Raw genomic sequence first — 20,574 nt, forward strand, 5'->3', positions numbered from 1 at the left:
ATTTTGACATTTCTCAATACTCTAAATCCAAGATACGTTCCAAAAAACTTGGACTTATAGTGAAACAACATAAAGTGGGGAATTTTTTTCCTGTCGCTGATTTCCATTTGCGCAAATCGGGTTGTTTTTGGTGCATGACTTAAAAGCGGGGAATGGGAGGACTTATAACGCATCAGTTCCTATAAGCGCCAATGACTTTAGTGAGGAATGGATGTATACTGGGGCAACTTATAGCAGGGACGCCCTGTACATAGTAAATAGAATATAATGAAAGAAATGGTTGTTCGTGAGCCTTTCTTGAAAAATTGGTATCAGTTTTGGGTAGGAAAGATTAAGAACTAGATTGTATGTCACATGTTTAGATTCTGCAATGTATAAAGAGATTTCCCTGGTCAAATGAGAAACGGGTTCTTTACAGCAAGCATGTTAATAAACCAAAGAGCCAGAAATGTCTACCTAATTTTTTTTTCTGTGTATGACATGATCCAATTGAAAGAGATAGAAATAGACATAGCAGGACATAGCCACCAAGAACAAGTCACTGTTTCCGAGAAAGCTGGAAAGAGAGAGGACTGTTCATTCTGTTTTGTTGTCTCTCCGGCTTCTAGCTGGAGGCTAGAAAGATCCCTAGGGCCCCACCCACACAAAACGCTCATGAAACTCTATCACAGTTGGCATTTTAAATAATGCAAGTCTAACTCTGTTTTTGTATCTTACAGTAATTAGTGCACAAGTTCCACTGAAGCCAGTAAAGTGCAATATTGTAAAAGTGAGTTTCTGGAACTTGAGACCCAAATTCAATCCCACAATAGGCAGATAAACTACACACTGTAGTCAGTGAGAGCTGTACTTTCTTAGGGTATGTCTACACTACAGCACTAATTCGAACTAACTTAATTCGAATTAGTTATTTCGAACTAAGCTAATTCAAACTAGTGCATCTAGACCTAAAACTAGTTCGAATTAGCGTTTTGCTAATTCGAACTAGCATGTCCACATTGAGTGGATCCTGAACCAAGGTTAAGGATGGCCGGAAGTAGTGCCGGCAGGGCATCAGATTAGGACTTAGAGCGTGGAGCTGCTGTCTCAGGCTAGCCGAGGGCTGTGCTTAAAGGGTCCCGACCTCCACCCCGGACAGACAGTTCTCAGGGGTTCCCCGCTCGCTTGTCTAACTCGATGAGGGACAGCAAAGCAGTCCTGTCTTGGAGTGCCCTGAATGCCCACTTGCCGCAGGCTGCCATCCGGGGAGGATGTCAATTGGGGGGCTGCAGGAGAGAAGCCCGCAGAGCCACTCCAGTCCTCCTCATTGGGGACTCGTACCCCATTCCTCCCTCACCTCCTTCCACTTACCCCTCCCTAGCCCCCCTTCCTGATGTACAAAATAAAGGACACGTGTGTTCAAAAATAGAAACTCTCTTTATTTAACAAAACTCGGGGAGACTGGGAAAAGGAGGTGGGAGAGGGGAAGAGAGAGGGTGGGAGAGGGGAGGGCAACTAAAATGATCAGGGGTTTGGAACAGGTCCCATATGAAGAGAGGCTAAAGAGATTGGGACTTCTCAGCTTAGAAAAGAGAAGACTGAGGGGGGAGATGATAGAGGTCTATAAAAGCATGAGTGGTGTGGAGAGGGTGCATAAAGAAAAGTTCTTCATTAGTTCCCATAATAGAAGGACTAGAGGACACCAAATGAAATGAATGGGTAGCAGGCTTCAAACTAATAACAGAAAGTTCTTCTTCACAAAGCAAATAATCAACCTGTGGAACTCCTTGCTGCAGGAGGCTGTGAAGGCTAGAACTATAACAGAGTTTAAAGAGAAGTGAGATCAAGTCATGGAGGCTGGGTCCATGGAGTGCTATTAGCCAGGGGATAGAAATGGTGTCCCTGGCCTCTGTTTTGGAAGGCTGGAGATGGATGGCATGAGACAAATGGCTTGGTCATTGTCTTCGGTCCATCCCCTCCGGGGTAGCTGGTGTTGGCCGCTGTCGGCAGACAGGCTACTGGGCTAGATGGACCTTTGGTCTGACCCAGTACGGCCGTTCTAAGCTCAGGGTCAGAGGTCTCAGTGGACCACCTTGATTTTCATGCACACCTGCTCCTGGGTGGCCAGGCTGGCAGCTATCCTGCCCTAGATGGCCACTTTCCTGTGCCTAGTGTGGAGGTCGTGGATGAGGTCCACGATGTTCGCACTAGACCAGGCGGGCGCCCACCTCTTGTGGCCCCGGGCAGGCTCCTGGGAGCCACCAGCCTGGTCCCGGGAAGAGGCGGAGGTCTGGGTGGCAGCGGGTTGTTGGCTCGTGCTGTGCCAGGTGTAGGGTCTGCTGGCTGGGTGCTGGCAGGCTTGCACCTGGCACGGGCACCATAGCCAGACCATGCTCCTTTAAGGGCTCCGGGGCTGGGAGGGGGGCAGAAGAGTTTCACTGGCGGTGCCCAGAGTGGCCACCAGGGAAAGTTGGGGAGGGCTAGCCTCCCACTAGTTTGAATTAAGTGGCTACACAGCCCTTAATTCGAACTACTTAATTCGAACTAGGCGTTAGTCCTCGTAGAAAGAGGTTTACCTAGTTCGAATTAAGCGCTCCGCTAGTTCGAATTAAGTTCGAACTAGCGGTTTGCCTGTGTAGCGCCTATCAAAGTTAATTCGAACTAACGCTTGTTAGTTCGAATTAACTTTGTAGTGTAGACATACCCTTACAGAAATTATTAACCTGGTGCTAGATGCATGAAAATAATATATTCATGACATGCAAATCCTCTCTTACCCACTGAAATATAATTGGAAGTGCTGCAAGTAATGCATGACAATTGTGCATCTGCACCTGTGTTTTACCCTGGAAGCGATCTGGAGTCCTGTGTATGTTTAGAATATTTGTATATAAATACAAGCACAGGTAGGCAAATCAGGTGATCTGATTGGCCTTGCCTCAGAGCTCGTGTCTAATCCTTCATCTTCACATAGCCTAATCTCTGCCTATGTCTCTGCCCAGTGGGCTGGGGTTAGGAACATTGCTGGACCAGGAAAGAGCGGAAACCCCACGGGCCGGGAGCCAGCTGTGGAGCCCCTGTGGACCAGAGGAGCAGAGCTATAGCATCCTGTAGACCTGCAGTGGGGGAGAGGCAGTGTGCCAGGGGAACAGAGCCCCAACTGCTGGGGGTCCAGCAGCAGAGCCCTGGTGGGCCAAGGGAGTGGAGACCTAGTGGGACAGGGGCTGACTGAAGAGCACCATCAGCCAGGAGCAAAGGGCACAGCGTTGCTCTCCCCTGGTCCAGCAAATTAACTGGTTCAGGACTGGTCTGGTCTCAAGATTACTGGACCAAGGAGGCTCAGCCTGTACCTCAAAAGCATTAATGAATCCTCACAACCTCCCTTTGAAGCAGGAAAGTATTATTGTCACTTTATACAGGCATGCAGAGTTATGGGGCAGTAAAGAGCTATTCACAGTGAGAAGCACTTGATTCCTTGACTAGCCCATTGCCCTCAGTGAGACTGTATCTGCACTAAGGCACTAAGAAGCTTGAGCAAATGTAACAGACATTGTTCCTAAATGACAATGCTCGGGGTTATATAGGAAATTCATGGAGTTTATGGTCAGAAGGGATTATTAAATCATCTAGTCTGACCTCCTCTATATCACAGGCTGCTAAATTTCACCCAGATTGATGAAAGCATAACTTGTATCTTGCAGCATATTTGAAGACATGAAGAGATGGAAAAATCAACCACTTCCCCTGGTAGATAGTTCCACTGGTTAATCACCTTACTGTTAAGAATTTGTGGCTTGCTTCCAATTTATATTTTTGAGGCTTCAGGTTCTAGCCATTGGCTTCTTGTTACACTTTTTTTCTGCTATTTTAAAGAGCCCTTTCGTCTCCCTGCAAATCTGCAACATTATATCAGCGGGTTGGCAGAGTCAGAAACACAAAGTCCTGGGCACCGTTGGACAACTCACTTCAACTATCTGAGCCTCACTTTCCTTATCTGTAAACTAGGGATAACAACAACAACAAATCACCTCTTTGTAAAGTGCTTTGAGAGTCTCAGATTACAAAATGCTACACAAGAGCAAAGTAGTATTATTTATTACACAGATTGTAGAGTATATTTATGTTATTGAATATATTAGATTGTGATAAAATTGATTATCTCTTGTGAAATATACATGTTAAAGATGTAAGTTTCTCTTTGCATATACTTTCTAAATTCACTTTAAATGCTGTAGAACTGTATCCTCCATTTTTTTTGGAAATTACTGTATGTTTAATATTGTCAATTTATACATCTCATAGCAATCTAGTAACACATGAAAATATTGAAAATTATTAGTCTGAGAGCACTACATTAGAACTGCAATATTGGGATGCCACAGAGGAATATATAAGGTTTAAATCCTAGGCTTATGCTAGCTTTCTAAGACCACAGTCCTTTGAAGTGTTGAAGTCATAGGTATAGAGTTTGCTTGTGTGCATCTTACTGAAGATTTGAAACTTAGCGTAACTTAGCACTCTGGTTCAGGTCTCAGGGGGTTTGGTAGCAGCCAGTGCTGGACCTTTGACTAGTTGGCTGGGCAACACACACACACACACACACACACACACACACACACGATCAGTCCTACAAAAAAAATGGACTTTTTTTCCTAGTGTTTTCGCCACCCCTGAGTAATGGCTCTTTCACCAGCTACAGAATGTGGAGTAGGCTAAATCTGTATTTCACAATACAGTGTTATACTTCTCCTAGCTAATGCAAACGGAGCTATTCATGGGCTATGAAGAGAATGTCAAGCGAAGAAAGAGGTGAAGTGGCTACTGTGAGATGTCATAAGTGATAAGTCAATGAGTATCACTTTACCTACCCATAAACAATTTCAGTAGCTCCCAGAAGCACTCTCAGGTATGTCTACACTACAGAGTTTTGTTGGAAAAAAGGCCGTTTTTCTGACAAAACCTGAGGAATGTCCACACTGCAATTGTATTCTTCCACAAGAAAATTGAAACAAAGGTTTTTTTTCCTGGCATTGGTAATCCTCATTCGACGAGGAAGAAGCCTTTTGGTGACAGAGCTCTTTCGCAAAAAGATGTGATTGGAGGGGGAAGAAGAGGGAAAAAGGAAAAAGCACAGGTGCCCTGGTGGTCATTCCGTCCATAGCAATCAGTTGACATGCGAGAGAGCATCCATTCAGTCTGGACGCTCTCTTTCAAAAAAGCAGCTTGGTTTTTCAATGCACTTTTACAGTGTGGACACTCTCTTTTGGAAGAAGTTTTTTCAGAAGAATCTCTTCTGAAAAAAGCTTCTTCTGAAAGAAGCCTGCAGTCTAGACATAGCCTCAGTAGATTATGCAGGAAAGCCAGAGCTAACATACTTCAGTTTCCAACCTGCCCTTGCCTTTTGTCAAAAAAAGAACTGGGCAAATGATGACCCATGCTACCAAAGAGCATGATGGCTATGTCTCGGGCTGACACAATGAGCTCTTATTCTGCTCTCTCTGTGCCAAACAGTGCCCCACCATGCTGAGGGCTGTGGGTACCTTTCCAGCAGTTTTATCTCTTAAATGTCTTTTACTAGAGGATTTACCTGGTACTGCTGAGGGTGAGGCTGGCCCAAGGCAGTGGGGGTAGCACAGGTCTCCTGCTGGTTTCTCCCTGGGGCCATCCTGAGCTATGCAGGCTGCCCTCTAGCTTCTCCCCAGGATCAGCCTGGGGGTGGGAGTGGAGTGCAGGCTTGGTCAGTGCCTGCTTCTCAGGGGCAGCTCGGGGCAGTGGGGACCATGCTGCTAGCCAGCAACTGCTTCCCAGAGCTGGGGTGTTTGCTGCCCCCTGTGGTCATTCATCAGTATAATTGTCCCTGCTATCACACCCTTCCCTTTCCATTTGATGTGAAACAATCACATTCCACATACATCCCATTTTCCTAGCACAGTCAAACCCTGACCTTACTTTAAGATACGAGGAGAGAAAGCTGCATACCAAATTTGGTGATCCTAGCTATTGCTATTTCGGAGGAATTCTTGAACAAACGGACTAACAGATAGATGGATGGACACACAGAGTTTCTAAAATATAGAGTCAATTTTAAAAGTTGGAGGATATTAATCCTTAGCTTGCCACTAAAAGCAATATTTTCATTGCTATGCGCATAAATGTAACCACTCAATTCCACAGAGCATCGAGGAAGTGGGGCAGCTAAATCCAGTATATTGCATGGAACATTTGTCACTAAGTACTGTATGCAATTCCCTTTGCATTTAGGCTTACACATTTTTAAGTATTTACAACAATGCAATTATGTCAGAATTCCCAGTTCCAAAGACTTCATGAATAAATTGCTTGACTGCTGCCAAACATATTATATCTGGTATGTCCAGCCAGTATGCGGAATGCGCCTTTGGGAGGTTGAATGTACCAGAACCAAGTCCATAATAGTGTTGTGATGCCTAGATTTCAATGAAAAGTTAGTGGAATAAATCCCCGTTGAAGTGGGACTTGAGAAACAGCAAAGAAGGTGGCCACAGTTAACACATCACAGTATGAGACACCACAAGTGTTTCCTTTTCCAAATTATGGAAAATTGTGGTGAAACAGAAAACCATTGTGAGGTAGCTGTTGACAGATGTTGCATTCTTAATGACAACCTTTGTAATAAGAACTTATCTTCCAGTTTAATTAACAGAACAGGTTAAAAAATACCATTTGTCACAAATCTAAACTACCGTCTCCCTCAAAAACACTTCCTGGGAACAATCCATACTGGAAGGATGGAAGGCAATGAATCAGTGTCTCTCTCGGAGTCAGTTATCATCAGGCATACCAAAACTTATCTTTCTGTTCTCTTTCCTGGTAGGGGAGCAGAGAAGTTCAGGCTGCAATCCAGATTTCTCACTATGCAGGAAACTTCTACGAAAAGCATAATGGAGGCAGGATGAGTTGAAGGTGATCAGAAAATGCCTCTACTGACACATCTTCTCATAAAACTGTTCTCCCAAGTCCCCATGTGTTAATGCAATAATGTTTTTGAAATGCCCCTACAGACTCACATCTTCTTCTAAAAGCCTCCTCTAAAACAGCCAACCTCTCACTTAAGAAAAATATTCTGAACCTCACCTCACATCTAGGTCTCCTACCACAGCTCAGAAAATCCCTCCCATATGAGTTTCCTATTATCGCTGGTGCCATCATTAGAAAGGCATCCAGACTTTGAGGTTGTGGCAGCCTTATAAATCACCATTCTGAAAGCAAAGGGAAGTTTTAAAGAGTAAATCTGACAGAGTGAGCTATAACAACCCATTCATGTACCTTCCAGAAGGCAATTCATATATATGAAATTGAGATATTAGAAGTACATGAAAATTTGTGGTTAAAATATAGAGAAAAAACAATGGAGCCTCTACATAAATGGAGCCTCTACATAAATCAAGAGGATTTGCATTTTACAGTGGGTTGTAGGTTTAACAGTACTAAATATGTTGAGAGAACCAAGAACTAAATATGTTATTAAAATAAAAGGCCTATTTTAAAAAATGAGTTTTCAAAAAAGTCTCAATTTTAAGCAAAGTTAAATCTTGAAAATATAAAAGGGAATGAGAGTGAGAATTTTGAATTAGTTCTTGGACATGGCAATGATAGCGTTGGCTGATTATCCAGTGCCAAAAAATGAAGCCTTTTCACATCATTTTCAATTTCTTCCTGCATGTCTATGCTGATAGGTCTATCAGATGGTCATTAGTTTACGTACAGATGCCTGTGAGCCTAAAAGTAAGTAGTCATTCTTTTCTCTTAGGCTATGTCTACACTACACTTCTTTTTCAGAAAACAAGTACACAAATTGCATTTCGCAATTTGTGTACATTTTTCTGATTCTTTTTTTGGAAGAGGCTTTTCCAAAATGTGGCCCATCTACACTCTCAGAAGAGGTTTTCTCTCTCATGAAACAAGGTTTACAGGCCTCCTGAAAGAGCATGTCTGCTCTTCCAAAAAAAATTTCGGAAGAGCAGATGAGTTCCCTGAATGTGGTGGAGTTTTTCCAGGATACCTCCTGTATCCCAGAAAAAACTGTAGTATAGACTCTATACTCACTCACTTAGGGTATGTCTACACTAGCTTGTTAATTCGAGCTAGGTAGGCAAATGAGGCAACCGGAGTTGCAAATGAAGCCCGGAATGTAAATATCCCAGGCTTTATTTGCATGTTCCCGTCCGGTCGCCATTTTGAAATTTCACTAGCCCGAACTCAGTGCCGCGTGGCTACACGCGGCAGTGAAACATTCATTCGAACTAAGTCCTTAGTTCGAATTAACTGTTACTCCTTAACTTGTGGAAGTTAATTGGAACTAAGAATTATTTAAATCCCGGGCTTCATTAGCAACTCCAGTTGCCTCATTTGCCTACCTAGCGCGAATTAACGAGCTAGTGTAGACATACCCTTAGAGAGAAACCCTAGGATAACTGTCTCTCTTTTCCACTTTAGGACTCTCATGTATACCACATTACATGCCACCTGGGGATTTTGGAAAGGTTAACAGAATGGGCTGAAGTCTTTCCAGTGTGTTCACAACACTCAGCATTCTCCACTTAGAGTCTGAGTTGAGCAGTGACTTGATGGAAGAGTGCAAATTGTACCTAAATTCCAAGAAGATTGACAGTATGTTGGTATACTGCTTCCTCCAATCAGGATAACAACCTTCTGACTTGTCCATCATTTGTTAGCTGAGTTTATATTTTAGGTGCCTTGTAAAAATTCGGCTGCTGCTAGATGATCCTAGGGCAGTAGTGGTCATACTGATTCTTTCTCTAATAATCAGTTTTATTACAATAGTCTATGCCTTTGTCACTACTACTACCATGCTGAGTGTTGCACCTAAATCAGCCTGGAAACAAGGGGATACAGACCACAGTGATCCCCATGTTGAGATATGTCTTGTCATGGGCATATAATGCTAGCGCTCGGGAATCTACACTGCCACTACGATTCCAGATGGAGTTCTATGATACTTCTGAACTTCATAACATTCTAAATGGTTTGGAAGCTGCCTGTCTGAGAGACCACCTTTATCATGGGTGTTAATGCAACAAATGCAATCAGCAGAGATGATCAAACCAGACATGTGTATGAGAGAGAGGGTGAGCTGTTGAAAAGTCTTTCTTCAGATGACTTCCAATGGTGGAATGTACTCCATCTCTTCATCTACAGTATCCAGAGTGTTTTGACCTTTGGGTCAGACCACAATCCCCAAGTGTTTGAGATTTATTTGGGGATATCTGAGGTTTGGATTTGGGATAGTTGTGACATTTTTATAGGGAAGGATTAGCAATTTCAAGGAACATGCATGTGAAATTTAATTTTTGAGGATGTGTTGATTTGTGTAGCTCCAAGCTTTTGGCTTTCTAACACTTCTCTATGCACTCCTGACAAGACTTTTGTTGCATTTTAAGTATCTAGCCTGTGGAGAAATGTGATCCCAAGATACCTTAAAGGCTTAAAGAGCATAAGGCAAATAAATATCTCGTTTGACATAATTTCATTATTTTTAAGTCAATGTCATGATTTTTGGTGAGCCTGACTCATGATTTTTGGACATATGGGATGAGCACTACTGACTGCAGACATTTTGCTTTTGAACAAAGCACATTAGAATGTTATAAATCTTGTCAAAATAAAAAAAAAAATCTGAAGGCAGTGCCCTGGTCCATTCCATACCTTACTGTGCATCCTGGATTTAGTAAGTACTCTTAGGCTATACAGACTTTTCTTGCCATTCTGGCCTCGTCTTCTGGCATGTGCCAGTGGTCATTCCCCTTCCTGAGAGAAGCACCCATTTTTCAAAACTGCCTCTGTCCCAGTTAGTCACTGCCCCCCATCATCTTCCCTCCAACCACCATTTGCTTCTGTGTAGGAAAGCCATTCATAAGTAAATGGACCTATCGGTAAACACACACACACACACACACACACACACACACACACACACACACAGATTAATTACTGAATGTGCTCTTAGTGCAGGGCTACTCTACTTTGTGCCACAATGAAACTCACAGCACATGCCGAGGGCCGCAAATTAAACAAATAGCTACTTTCACACTGACGGGCATGAATACAAAGATTGAGACAAGACTACACAACACACAGGCCCCATTTAAGTCAGTTCTGATGCTATTAATAAAATACAATAGTTACTCAATTTCCACCCATATGACAGCACTTTCAATAAGCAATGGCAGTCCAGGAATTTAACTACTAAAACGCATAGCAACAGAAGGCCATTATATTGTCTACGTTTTTGTTTTGGCTCCCACCCGCGGGCCATGTGCAGAGCCCCGCGTGAACCCAACCTGCACCGCGGGCCACAAACAAAGAGGCCGCGGGCTGCATGTTGAGTAGTCCTGCCATAGTGTCTGATGATGAATGAGGGACAGATTGGCAACTCTGAAGTTAGAAGCAAGCATTCCCAATGTGTGAAGATAACAAATCCCATCCAGGGAGGGGAAACACCCAGAAAAGTCATCAGCAGACTGATATTAAACACCAAGAAAAACAACCTTCAAATAGAGAAATATTTCAATATGATGCTGCAAAATCCAGAAATTTGCATGATAATGGACTGCGATAAAACAGAGGTAGGGAACCTACTGTCCAGGGGCTGCATCGAGAAGCCTGGCAGTGGGAGGAAGCGGATCTGTTCACTCCCCCTCTCCTTTCCCCTCTGGCTGGGGAAATGGCAGTGTAGCAAAGTGCTTTCCCCCTGCAACTTAGATTGATTGTAATCATGGGCTTTAGGAGCAGCGGGGTGCAGTGCCTGGGAGCAGTGGGGGACATGTGCATCCCCAAGGAGTTGAGTCAGTCTGATCCAGCACCCCTCCCATCCAAACCATATACCCCCATGCTGCTCCTACACCCTCCCTCTCATCCAACTTGCCCCTGCACCCTACCAGACCCACCAATCCCCAACCCTCCTGCCCAGACCCCACACCTCAAACCTGCTTTTTGGCAACCCCCTCCCACACCCTAAACCCCTCATTTTAGGTCCCACTCCAGAGCCTAGGGGAACCGACAAAATCTGCGAGCCTTTGGTGTGCAAAGGGAATGTGTGGAGTGTCGTTTTTGCTTCTTATTTGGGGCCATGTCAGTGAGGTGGTTTGGGGGCTTGGGGGTTTTTGGGGGGAGGGGGTTGCTTCTCACTTTTGAGTGTCCCCTGGCTGTTTATTTCTGTGGGCCAGTGGTACCCAACCCAAAAAAGGTTCCCCCACCCCTGCTGTAAAAGATGGGGCATTTTGCATGGTTCTCCAGGTTCCGTCCTGCCATTATCCTGGAGCATCAGTCCAGATTGACAGAAGCTCAGCTCCCTCTCACACTCAGCCTAATTGGCCACTAGACTGATGCAAACAACAGACTGGTGACTATAATAACAACAGGCCGGTGTGTGTGTGTGTGTGCGCGCGCGCGCACACATGCCTTTTACTTTGTATTTTCAATAAACACAGCATATTCCCCTCAAAAGATCCTGTGTGCTTATTTTAATCAAACCCCTTATAAACACCTCTCCACATGCCCCAGCTTTCAGATCTTTCATAAACACTGGTATTGTTTCATCACCCTTACTACTCTGATGTGGTATGTCATTTCTGTGTGCCTGGGCAAACACCCCTAGTGGCCGATATTCAGAAGTCTGAAACATCTACAGCTCCATCTGAAATAAATGGGATCCGTTCTTGATGCCTCTGGTGTTCAGCCCTAGTAATAACCATTATAGTCATGGGAAAGGATAACAGTGGCAGTTGGTAAACTACACAAATCATTGGCATTATTATAAGTAATACCAGATGTGTCTGTGCCAAATCTTGTACCTTAACAAACATTAGCTTGTGAATTCTAAAATCAGAAAGGACTAATTTATGGCATTCATCTCTTCTGAAATCAAGCTTGGCCGTTAGTTCTTTATGGAATCCTCATTGTGCATAGTATGCCTATTTATACTTAGGATTGTCCACTGCTTTTTCAGAGAATCTGGAAGAGGACGTTGGCTACCAATTTAACAAATACTTGGAAACAAGCTTAGCTGGCCTGAAAGTATTCAAGGTTTTGAAGGAAATACGCTGAATCTCATGAGAATGCAATTATAAAGAGCTAAACAGAATGCAAGTAGTTGTATGTGAGACCAAACAATTAAATCCAACAGCATCTTTTAGAGTTCTCAGTTTTTGGTTATACATTTAGGCAAGGGTGCTTGCCCTTCAGTGTCACAAGTCAAATCTTCACATTTTTTTTCTGTCAAATTACCAGTCATGCTACATTCCCCTATGCCAAGTTGTTATTTTCTACAAATTACTTTCAAACATCAGAAAAATCTTATAGTTAGAGCTGCATGGAGAAGATCAAATTGCTTTTAGAAGGTGAGAAAGAGCAACTCTTTAGCAAGCTAGAATGACTTTTAAGCCAAAAGGTGAGATCATGCTTGCATGAGTTTGCAAGAGAGCTTAGCTTCAGAGCTGGAAAAGAGATACAGAAACGAGGAGTCAGGTGCCCCCATTGCTTTTCGGCCCCATCTTATTTTACATCTTCAGTTCACTACTTGGTGCTTTTCAAGCCAGATTAGACATAATGGAAGGACGGTTGGGTCTTAAGAACATGTGGCTAAATTGTGGCTATGCCATGAAGCCTGAAGAAAGGATAGTGCATGAGCTGCTCCTGAAGCTGACCAGAAGGCAGATTGTAACTGTCCAATCCTGAGTTCTGGGTTCCCATTGAATCCTGTGGTAGCAGGCAAGGATATGTCCCTTGTTGTGCTGGCAATTATAAGGGGGAAGAGGGACCAAGTTCTGCCCAATCCCACCTCTGTGCATAGTGTTTGGGATGGGGAGATGCATAATAGTTCTGTGATGGCTATACTTCCCTTGTGCTCTTACCTACTGTATGGTTAGCGTATGAAGTCATATGGGTGGTGCCTTGGGTCTACACTGTGGTGTAAGCCTAGGGTTAGTAGAACTCAAAGTCAGAGACCCTGGAGTAGAGAACCCAGGGCTTGAACATTTACACAGTGGGGGAGGTCTAGGTTGGATATTAGGAAAAACTGTTTCATTAGGAGGGTGGTGAAGCCCTGGAACGGGTTATCTATGGAGGTGGTGGAATCTCCACTGCTAGAGGTTTTTCAGTCCTAACTTGACAAAGTCCTGGCTGGGATGAGTTGGTTGGGATTGGTCCTGCTTTGGGCAGAGGATTGGACTTGATGACCTCCCAAGGTGTCTTCCAGCCCTAGGATTCTATGACATTGTCAACCCTGGGTTAAGAATTGTTTAACCTGGGTGTTAGCCCAGGCCTCCAGTTCCCACATGGCTCCTGAATCCAACCAACCATTTCCCAGATTTCTTAACGCCCTTCTGAAATGTGGCTGCTTTGACCCTTTGTTTCTGCTGTAGTGTGGCAAAGACTTAACTATCCACAGGTCAAAGAAAATCAGCACATAGGACTGTGGGGTACATTCGGCAAATTCCTGGAGCATGTATCCAGTGGGGGTGCATCTATGTCACAAAGCAGTAGGTCTTGAGCCCTGGGTCTCAGTCTAACACAGGCTTTCATCCTCTACTCCTGTGGGATTCCAGGACCCTGACTTGGTGTGATTTGTATGTAGATTGGAGACTTGAGCATCAACCTTGAGTTTACACTGTAGTGTAAGTAACCCCTTAATAACATGTTAATTATCAGTGATAGAAATGTAGCCGTGTTAGTCTGGGATAGTTGAAGCAAAATGCAGGACAATGTAGCACTTTAAAGACTAACATGTTAATTATCAGACTGACTAAGGGCTAGCTAAGAGTGAGGCCCTATTGCACCAGGTGCAGTGCAAACACAGTATAGACCCAAAGAAACCAGAATAAATATCACCTCATGCACAAGCATGAAAGCACACTTAACCAGGACCCATAAGCTGGATGCAGCTAATATGCATCCAGCTAATACCTGCAACTTTTCCCTCCTCGCACACAGGAGTTTCAGATAGTCAGATACAATGTCAAGCTATGTCTATTTGTCTTTTCATATATACCAACTGCTATCTAATATATACCAAATGCCTCTTGCCTTACTAATATCAGTGGAGTTATTTGTGTGAGTAAGGCATTAGAGATTTGGCCTAATAGATTTAAGACACGTAAGATTACAATGAATGCACAAAAGATCTAGATGTTTTAGAAAATGTAGCCCTATGAATCTGTATTTTTTCTCCTGGCTTTAAGATTTATTTCTGTTGTTGTATTGGAAAACCACCTAGAGCTATTTTTGTATACCTTACAGCAAACGTCTAGTGAGTTCAAAGAACAATTTCTGCACCAATCCATGATGAAAGAAGATATGATAGCATTACACAAATCAATGGAATGCTCATGCCAGGAATACTGTGTTCAGTTCTAACTTCATGAAGAATTTATATGTATGTAAAACTGAAGACATAAACTAAGAACCTTGGAATTGGGGCATCTCATCTGTGCATTCAATGACTATTAATGGGTCTAATAGCTAGGTAAGTCAACTCCTATTCATCCTCCAGGGCCATTGTGACTAAAAAATGAACTTTACCAAGGGTCTTGATTCTGAAATGGGAGAAAAGTGGGCTGTGGCCCAGCCAGACCATGCACAAGAACACCCAGCAGCCTTAAGTTGCCCCAAATGTGTGTGATATTGGCTCAGGGCCATATGTTTCTGTTGGCCTCCCTGCTGCCACTGGAACCAGTGCTGCTGCTGCTTTTACTCTATTATTCAATCTGTCTTCATTGTCCTTCCCGCCTTGATGTAATGGGTAAGGTATGTGAACATACTAGTTCTAGAACCAAATCCTAAAACTGACTAGGATTCTTTTGGGCTGGGGTTATTTATTTCAAGCAACTAACAAAAGCAAAATAAAGCCTGACTCTGTGAGGTTTTCATATACAAAGGGAAAGAAATCCAGACTTACCTCAGCTTAGGCCTTGCTCCAGCTCAGGGTACTAACTCCAGGAGTATCCCTAAATTTCTCCTGAGCCTGTCTCTCTGCTCCATTTTTAAGAGAACTCAAAAGAGTCAGTGATCACAGACATTACTCTGTGGCATTCCCTTAAAGGTCCCTGCAGTGAGGGCAGGTGCACATAGTCAGTCCTTTTATAGAGAAAAAAAAAGGATAACTTTCCTCCCATTTATCTGGGTCTGGGCCATGCTTATGCCAATTCATGACAGGTGCTACCCATGTAGTTTAAGTCACCTTTGAATGTTCTATTTTCTGGATACTATAATAAGCTAACACAGTCAGAATTTGGTTCCTTGGATCTTGTCTGGGTTCTGGCAACACAGAATAATTAAAGTATAATGTGTTTTGGCTTCACACTTTTTTCTATAGTTTTGAGGATGCAGACCCTAACCCTAACCCTTCCCACATCACTCGAGGTTTTCCACCCCCTTTGAGGCCATTTTATGCTGTGAGAATAGCATAAAATTGGCCTTGTTGAATAGGAATCTATGAGACACTGCAATGACTCAGCCAGAAGGGGAGAGCAATACAGGAGATGTACTTTAGCTGTAGTAGGACATAGCCCACGGGAGGTAATTCAGATGTGAAAGACACAGAATGGCAACTCTAAGGAGGCATTATGGGGAGCTCAGAAGAACAAAGGTTAGTGTTTGCTCAAAAAGGAACAAAAACAAACAAGCCCCCAGAACCCACAACATGTTTCAAGTAAACACAACATTTCGACTCAGGTCAAACTAAATATTTTGTTTCAGTTTCCTGACCAAAAATTCCACTGAAATTGATCTCTTCCCAAGGAAAATTTTGATTGACCACAGCCCATTTCCCAGTAGAACAAATGTTGTATGCAAATGTTTTTGATCAGTCCTAATTAGTTGATTATTAATCATAACTCAAAAGAAACAGCCACGCGTCTTTAAATATTCAATAGCTCATAGTTTTCTAAATTAAAAGGGCACATGCAGAGAACATTTGAAGCGTCACAAGGCTAGGCTATGATGCTCAAGACTGCATCTGTGCTGCAGTCTATAAAGCTCTGAAACAATCTCTTTACATTGTCATCAAAGCTAGGCTAAAAAGTTTTATATGAACCTCAGGGGAGAAATACTACAAAGCAGATTGCTTCTACCTTTAGCCTTTCTAAGAAATGCTGTAAATTGATCCATTTCTAAGGTGTAAGTATTACTTATTTGGAATTTCATTTGGTATGATGGGAGACAAAAGTAAAAACTGAGTTCTATGATCCAATAGTTTTTATATAAAAAGCAAAAAATTAATGCTTCTTTCAGTTGAAAGATGAGGGGAAATGTGAGTATTTTTGCACTGTGATATGTTTATTTCCACACTGAAGAAACATAGAGAAAATCAATCAAAGGGTAAAGAGAAAGAATAGCAGGAGTCTCAGATATCCAGTCTGATTTGGAGATCTCTAGAGCTTTTCGAACAGAATTATCCACATCACCTCATCATTCTTCTATTTTATTCATATCCACAGCTGGTTGTGGTCTATAAATACACCTGGGAAAATGTATTCCAGTTCCAGAAGAGGAAAATTTCCTATTTATTTATGTATAGGAGAGCTGGCAACGAATTTTTCCAATGCAACTTTTTAATCAGCAAATGTCAATTTTTTGCAAGTGAAGTAGTTCACAAGAAATGGATGATTATATGAATCTCCAGATTTTTTGTGAAGAAAAAAGTTTCAAAACTGTCAACATAAAAAGTCTTCCTTCCTCCCCCCCAATTCAATCCAACTTCTCTTTTTAAAATTTTTGTTCATTGATGCTAAAAGAGGTAATTCTCCTGGGAGGTTGGAATTACAAACAAAACATTTTGAAATTAATGTTACAAAATTTTCTATTGATCTAACCTAAAAATATTTTTCAAACTCTTTGTCCATAATCATTTTTGAAAGTTTGATTTTCCAGTCTAATTTAAGGCAAAAAATGTCAAAATCTTCAAAAAACAACTTTTTACCCAGCTCTAAAATCTAGCATCATTGGTGTTCATAATACTGTACTGTCTAGTTGAGTTATGAACCCTACCTTAAGGAGTCTGCAGTCTAGATTCATCTTTTTTTGTGCATATTGTTATTAAAAAGTAGCCTCAGAATTATCATTTAGTGAACTCTAGGAAACAATTTTCATTACTTTCTTTCTTGACTCACTACAGGATCTCGGGGTAAGGTGTACCATAATATTTCAGAAAAGTGACTCATCAACAATAATCTAGCAATTCCAAATTGTCCTCTTCATTATCAGAGTGATTTTCCCTCCATTCCTTGATCAATAGTTTCTAGGAAAGCCTCCCATTAAATTACAGTACATGCCTTATCTCATCCACTTTTACTGCCTACCTGCAGTGTGAAAATTATCACCCTCCACCTTACTTTCCCCTCAATCACTGCAGTTGCAGTTTCAGTCGGGAGGATATATTTGTCTGTGTCTCTCCAAAGGAAGGCTTTAGGAGGGATAGCTGGAATTTTTCCACCAAAAAGAGGAATAAAGGGAAAAAATACTAAAAGGGGAAAAATAATTTCCATTGCATTTGATTTGAAGCAGAAGAATTTTTTCACTTTCCATTGATTTTGAAACAGATTCTTTTAAATTTCAGAGAGGTAGCCATGTTAATCTGTTTTAGCAAAAACAGCACAGAGTCCTATGGCACTGTGTAAGGAGTCTAGACCAGCAACATGGCCTCCTTCTGACCTGAGGAAGGGCCCTCTAAGACCTCTTGGTGGGTGGGTCAAGCCTCACCCAGCCCCGCCCACAGGAAGCAGGGAGATGAGGCCCAAGATATAAGAGCTCAGCGCTCAATTGGAGCCCCATGGCTGAACAGGCCAGATGCTCGGCCTTAGTTCCCTCAGCGAAGGGCCTAGCCGTGCTGTACATGAAGGGAGGACTGGGTTGGGCCACCAGGACCCCTACCAGCCCCTGCCAATTGGCCCGGACCACTAAGACCACTGCCATGGCCTGAAGACCCGCCACGGCCTCCAGGACCACCACCAGGACCCGATGACTGGACTGGTCCCCCCAGACTCCTGCTGGCATTAGAACTGATGAACACACTGCCAGCGCCTCCATCCCCAGCTGACCCCAAGGAGTAGTGTTCAAGGCAGGTAGGCCCCCGGGGGAACTGGTAAGCAGCCCAGGGACAGCCGACCCAGGGGCAGCTGAAGAGATGGAGGTCGGGTGGGCAGTACATTGTTGCTGGGATCCTCACTGACCCATAGATCTGGCTCAGCGTGTTGCAGTCTGGATCTCTGCCGACCCAGTGGCTGCTGCGCTGCCACTATCAGGGCCCTGGGCTGGGATGCAGTGGAGTGGGTGGGTCTGTGTCCCCCCTGCCACCTCTTCCCTTGGGTGGCAGGCTTCCCCCTTTGGGGACAAAACCCCAGTGTTTGTCGACTCTCCTCCAGCTAGGATACCCGGCTGGAGCCTTAAACTGTTATCAAACCACCCCTGGTAAACTTTTGTTTTTTTGCCCCGCCCTGACCCAGAGCTGGGCCTTATAAACTGCCTGTTTATAGACTGTGACATTGCAATTGCCCTTTAATAGAGGGAATCAGCGCTGCCTCCCGCTGACATGGACTCTGACACACTGACAGATTTTTTTCAAGTTATTACACACGTACACACGCAATCAGAAACATTGTGAATATGTTTTAATTTCACACAGAAAGTTTGAAATTTTTCATAAAAAAAAGAATTATTGGGGTTTTGATCAACCCTAGATTTCAGCAAGCCATTGTAGCCAGCTATGATGGATAAGTCAATTGAGGCTTTTCCTTAACTACACTGTTTCAACTCTGGTGCAGTTTCCTCATAATACAAAGAAGATACCTTCTGACGTGTTATAAGCCAGGGATGAAATTCTGGCTCCACAGAAGTCAATGGGAGGTTTTCCAGTGATTTCAACAGGGCTACATTTCACCTATATATCTTAATGGAAAAGCAGATGCATTTTTGCTTTTCCTTCTTAGCCAGGGTAGTAAACAAAAAATCCACTAAAGCTGACGTCTTCTTCCATATCGCCTTTTGCATGTGTGTATAACTGGGTTTGCTGCTCACTGCCGGAATGCCTCCTAGTGGTTAATTTGAGGATTAGGTCACTACTGCTCAGATGTCCTTCCTGCAGTTGTAACCACCACCTGGTAGATTTGCACATGGATCTCTGGCGTTTAGTATAGGAGCCTTTACAGCTTGTGCTATAAAGCCAACTGGCTCTCAGCTTAGGTTGTGGAGGTCTCTTGTTCTTATCTGTTGCTGTGGTCTGGGTGTCATTGCATGAGACCGTGAACCACACTAGGGCTATATCTACACTGCAGAGTTTTTGCACAAAAATAATTGTTTTTGCACAAAAGCTCATGGAGTGTCCACACTACAAGCATGTTTTTGTGCAAGAAAAAATACAGTAGATCGTCAGAAGACAGGGATTTTTGCACAAGAGTTATTCCTCTTTCTACAAGGAATAAGCCTTTTTGTGGAAGAGCTCTTGCACAAATAGGCATGTGTGGTCAGACAACAGGGGTCTGAAAGTTCTCTGGATGGCCATCAGAGCTTTCTTGCACAAGAGTGTTCATGGCAGTGTGAACGCTTTCTTGCACAAAAGCACACGGCAGAGTGGACATGGTCTTATGCAAAGTTTTTGTGGAAAATTTCTTCCGCAAAAAGTTCTTGTTCAAAAAGCCTGCAATGGAGACGTAGCCTAGGTGTGTGGGTTACACAATCACATCTTCTTTGTGATTTTTATTTCAGTTTCCTACCTTCTGCAGGTCTGTCAATGTATCTCTGGGCAAGCCATCCATCTGCCATTCCAGGAAGCCTTCTATTCTACATCCACGGCTGTGCCACTTCCCCAGTGCCTAATAGCAAGTGTGAAAAATTGTGGGAGGGGTTGGTGTGTAATAGGCACCTGTATACTGGGACTGTTCTTATAAAATTATGGCATCTGGTTACCCTAGAGCCCAGACCCAAACTCTTCTCTGTTTCATCCCAGAGACTGTAAACACCATAACTATGGGACACTTAATCCAAGTTGCTACTTCCTTGGGCTCTGTTCCACTTCCTCCTCTTCCTGTCTTTTGGAACCGCTGGGTTTATAACCTGTCTCAGCTTTTCCACTGCTCATGTTTACTACTCCTATTGACTTTGATAGATCCTGTAATGTCTAACAAATGCCCCTCACTCCATGCAGGAGCGATTGAAGACTATTTGCCTCTGCAGACCCTTCTGTTCTCAGCTTCTTGCTTTATACAAGTCATGCATGTGTCTATAGGTGAGCTTCATCCTTAATTAAACCTTACTAGACTCTGGTTCTCCAGCTGCAGCCCAGCAGTTAATTGGCTCATGTCACTTACGTTAACTTCTTCCGGAATTGTATGGGGGTGAACACATCATCACAATGCCTGTTCCTTGCTTGTTCTGTATCCCAATGCTTTCCTAGAGTTTGCCATTTTTAAGACATGTAAAAATGTCTAAAGCAACGGCTGTGTCATGAGATTATGGCATTTGAACTGCTGTGGTCCTGATTTTTCTGAATACACCATGCAGTGCAGAAACACTTCTCAGTGCTGATCAGAGTAAATAACAGTGTCA

At 43.2% G+C, this 20,574-nt stretch overlaps 1 long non-coding RNA gene across 1 annotated transcript in view; it reads right to left on the minus strand.

Moving 5' to 3' along the window:
* The window catches only part of LOC142830318 (uncharacterized), a 56,355-nt gene extending 41,285 nt beyond the window's left edge, over positions 1–15,070 (minus strand). The window contains exon 1 of the long non-coding RNA XR_012905486.2: positions 14,933–15,070. This is a non-coding gene — a long non-coding RNA (uncharacterized LOC142830318). The remainder of the gene's footprint in view (positions 1–14,932) is intronic.
* Positions 15,071–20,574: the final 5,504 nt, after the last annotated feature.

This window comes from Pelodiscus sinensis, chromosome 7, assembly GCF_052426305.1.
Source record: "Pelodiscus sinensis isolate ZL-2025 chromosome 7, ASM5242630v1, whole genome shotgun sequence".
In the NCBI taxonomy this organism is placed as follows: domain Eukaryota; kingdom Metazoa; phylum Chordata; order Testudines; family Trionychidae; genus Pelodiscus; species Pelodiscus sinensis.